The following is a 4,517-nucleotide window of genomic DNA, read 5'->3' on the forward strand; positions in this document are numbered from 1 at the left end:
ATTTCAGGGGGGTCCGGGCTGGAGGGAGCAGGCGGGCGCGAGGCCGGACGGCCGTCTCGGGCGGGCGGCTGCGCGCCGCTCCGCGCTCCTCGGCGCCGTCCAGGCTCTACCTCGGGGGCTGCATGGCGAGGCAGGCCGGCCGGCCCGGGGTCCCGCTCAGGCCGGAGTGGCGGGGCGCTCTCGCGCCGTCCTCGCGCCCGTCCCGCGCTTCCTTGCTCGCCGCCCGGGCGCGGCCGCCCGGCCCGCTAGGCACTGCCCAGCGTCCCGGCGGGGGGCGGTGCGGGGCACTGGGGCGGTGGCGGCTGAGGCGGCAGCGCCGCACTCCTCATAGTGTCGGGCCCCTCAGCTGCCCCGAGCTCAGCGCCGCTTCACTCCGCGCCGGCGGCCGCCCGGCGAGCACTCCGCTCCGGCCGTCTCGGCTCGGCGCAGCTCTGCGCCCCTCAGCGCCGCCGTGCGGGCCCGGTCGCCGCGCTCCGCTCAGCTCGCTCGCCCCGCGCCGCTCCGCTCCCGCCCGCCCGTCCGCCCGCCCGCCCGCCGGCCGCCCGCTCCGCACCGCTCCCTGCCTCGCTTGCGCCCTCCTAGGCCCGCCGGCCGGCCCGCTGCCCGGCCCTTCGGGCTTCGCTCGCGCTCTGGCTGTTCGCCGGGGCCGGTCCGGGGCCAGCTCCGCTCCGGCTCAGCGCCCGTCGTTTCCGGAGTTCCGGCTCGGGCGGGCCACCTAGCTCTCCGCCGCGCCCCAGGCGCCGGACGCCGACGCGGGGCTTTACTTAGTGCGCCTCTAGCTTCCGCCTCGCGTTCGGACCGCTGTGGCGGCAGCCGAGCGGCACGGCCCCGTGGCTCCCGCTGGCCATGCCCCCTCAGTCTGTCGCCATCTTCCGCTGTGCGGAGAACACCTTGAGAGCCCGTGTGCGAGTGTGTTTGGGGGGGAGTGGGGCGGAGAAAGAGCCACGAAGAGGAGGAGGGAGCGGGACTGGGGCCCCGACTGCGCCTGCGCCTCAGGACTTACGCCCCCCCGCCCCCCAGCCGGCTGCAGCCTGTGCTGTTTGGGGATGTTTCCAGTCCACCCCCAACTCCATTCACTTCAGCGCCTCCGTTCATACGCCCGCTCCCCGCGTGCACACGCCGCACGCTGAGTCCCAGGCCCCGGCGCTCCCCCTCCCCCGCAGACCTGGGCGCCCGCCTTCGTCCCGGTAACGGCCGCTCACTCCCCCACGAGGGCTAGGGGACTTCTGAGGGTGATTGTTAGAGGCAGAAAGCAGGAGGCACCTTCGCAGCGTCTCTTTGCCACCCTGGGTCGCCGCCCCCGTTCCCGTGACTAGGCGACGCTGGAGCCGGCTGCGGATCGGACCAGTCCCTTGTCCTAACTCCGCTGTCGCCCTCGCTGTCCTGCCTGAGGCCAAGGCGGCCTCTGGTGCTGAAGGACAGCTCCCGGCTAAGCTACCGCAGAGGACAGAGCTTGGAGAGAGTCCTGGAGGGGCAAGACAGTGGGGAGTAGCGATGGGGTGTCGTTTCTGCCCTTAGTAAGATTTCCAGCAACCTCTCCCTGTCCTAGCTTCCTGGCTCCCCCTACAGACTGCTGAGAATAGCTGAGGGAGAGTTAGGGAAGCTACGCCGCCAGGATGGAACCATGTGCTTGGGGCCCTCATAGTCACATGGCACTAGGAACTCAGACGTACAAACGTCCTGCCGCGCCACTAACCTTGTTTGGATTCCACCAGATCTCAGACTGAGCTGGTTGTTTGCTTGCCTCCTACCCCAGTAACTCCCGCCTCCAATTTTTGATCAACCACTACCAGCAAGGATTTGTTAGTATTAAAAATACCAACAATAAAGAAAATAGCCTTTGTTGAGTGTATACTAGGTGCTAGGCACTTTATATTCATTATTTCATTTAATATTCACAACAGTCTAAGTACCTAGGCATTGGTCTTATCTTCATTTGTATATGAGGAACCTGAGATTTAGAGTGGTTGGGTTGTCTAAAGTCACACAGCTAGTAACCAATGAAGCCAGGAGAGAAACCTCTAGAGCCTTCAACACCCCAGTTAAGTCCTGGAAAGATAAATGGGTGGAAGATGGTCTTACATTCAAGGAAACTGTAGTCTTCATGAGGAAAATATAGATAAGACATATATTTTGGTTATTGGGAGGACTCGTGGACTGGAGACTTGGGTTCAGGTAATGTACCACTGCACATGCTTTGTGTCCTTTAGAGAGTCCTCTTTCTCTCTCTGAGTTTTGGTTTTCCGGTGAGTAACATGAGGGGATGCCCAGGGCTGAATGAGATGGTTGGGCATCATTAGCATTACTCAGAGGTGGGCTTGGATGGATGCATGAAAGTTTTCTGGAGGAGGGAAACTTTGAGCTGGTTCTTAAAGAAGTAGCAGAATTTGAGTGGGTGGGAGGGAAGGGCATATAAAATAAGAGGATGCAGGTGAAAAGTCTCAGGGATGAGGAGGAGCTTTGTATGGTTGTGAAGCCACAAGTGTGACAGTTTGGCTGTATTAGTGGTGAGAATTTGTGGGGAAGAGAGTAAAGGAATATGAGACAAGGGACAAAACTGTCAGGTGTTTGGGAGGCTTATTCAAGTATTATGCTGCAGACTAGGTAGAAGCCTGATGTGGATCAAACATGGCTCTGCCCTTGAGATGCTCGCAGTTGAATTAGGGAGGCAGAATTTTAGAGAAAGAGTTACAACCCAGTATAATAAGGATAATATGCAAGACAGAGAGAGGGCTCCCTCCTTAGAGGGAGGGGCTGATCAACTCTGCCAGCATCCGTCAGAGATGATTTTGCACACAGCCAACTGAGTCGGGAAGCATTCATTCATTTATTGGGCTTCCCTAGTAGCTCAGATGGTAAAGAATCCACCTGCAATGCAGGAAACCTGGGTTCAATCCCTAGGTTGGGAAGATCCCCTGGAGGAGGGCATGGCAACCGACTCTAGTATTCTTGCCTGGAGAATCCCCATGGATAGAGGAGCCTGGTGGGCTACAGTCCATGGGGTCGCTGAGTAAATGAATTTATTTACTCAGCAAACATCTACTGAGGATCTGTTATATTCCAGACACTGTACTAGGCATCAGAGACACAGACAGCAGTAAAATATGTGTCTTGGGCTGAGGGAGTTTAGTCCAAGTCTTAAGAAATGAGTAAGAGTTGGCTAGACAGATAGGAGAGAAGGATGTGAAGGATGTCCCAGGCAGAGGGAATGTCATGTGTAAAGGCCTAGGAGCAAAGCCAAGAATGGCGTGCTCAGAAATCTGCAAAGTAGTTCATTGTGACTAGGTGTGAAATGGGAGCAATGCCAAAAATGAGGCTGAAGATTTGGCAGGAGCCAAATCATGAAGGGCCCCGGGTGCCATGCTAAGTAGTTTGGACTTTATCCCAAGGGTACTAAGCACCATGGGAGAGGTTGAAAGGTTTTCAGCAGGAGGTGACACAATCAGGTTTTCATTTTTAGAAGATTGATTTGGCTGTAGGATGGAGACTAGGTTGGGTGGGGCAGGGGGTGGGTTGGGAGGACTCAAGGCAAGGAAACCGATTGTGAGACTGGTTAGTAGTCCAGGTAAGAGGTATTGAGGCTGAACAAGGCCAGCAGCAGCAGGAGTAGAGATAAGAAATGCATCTGGGAGGGAAATGACAGGCATAGAATTGAATGAACCTAGGACTGGCCTTGGAGAAGGCAATGGCACCCCACTCCAGTACTCTTGCCTGGAAAATCCCATGGATGGAGGAGCCTGGTAGGCTGTAGTCCATGGGGTCGCTAAGAGTCAGACACGACTGAGCAACTTCACTTTCACTTTTCACTTTCATGCATTGGAGAAGGAAATGGCAACCCACTCCAGTGTTCTTGCCTGGAGAATCCCAGGGACGGGAGAGCCTGGTGGGCTGCCATCTATGGGGTTGCACAGAGTTGGACGTGACTGAAGCGACTTAGCAGCAGGACTGGCCTGGATATAAGGAATCAAATAGAGACAGGGCTTGAAGAAGGAGGATGAAACCAAAGGGTCTGAGTTAGTGACATGGGCACAATTGCCCCTGCCCACCTAGGAACGATCTTTCCAGAGCCATTCTTTGTTTAGTCCTTGGAGGGTTCAGTGTTCTGTTTAAAAAAGAAGGCTAATGGCTTACAGATACCCAGTTCACAGATGATTGGCAGGACCACAATGATTGACATTCTTGAGTGCCAATGAAATAGGAACGCCAGGCCTAGGCTATCAGCTTTGAGCAACTCTGGAGCTTTCTGTGAGAAGTCACTCAGGCAAGACTCCCTGCCTTCTGTCCAGCACAGACAGGGTGAAAAGTGTCTCACAAAGGCCCATCTATCACAGGGACGCAATGTAGCAATAACTTATTCACACAGTACCCAGTGCACACAAAGGAGAAGTGGTAGCACATCAGTGGTCAGAGGGAGTTCTCCTGCTCTAGATGACACAAGAAACTGGGATGGGGAAGGGAAGGCACTGGCCTCTAATCAGGCCCCTGGAACGGACCAGCCTTGTGGGTGGGGTGGGGGG

Source organism: Budorcas taxicolor, chromosome X, assembly GCF_023091745.1.
Source record: "Budorcas taxicolor isolate Tak-1 chromosome X, Takin1.1, whole genome shotgun sequence".
NCBI lineage: Eukaryota > Metazoa > Chordata > Mammalia > Artiodactyla > Bovidae > Budorcas > Budorcas taxicolor.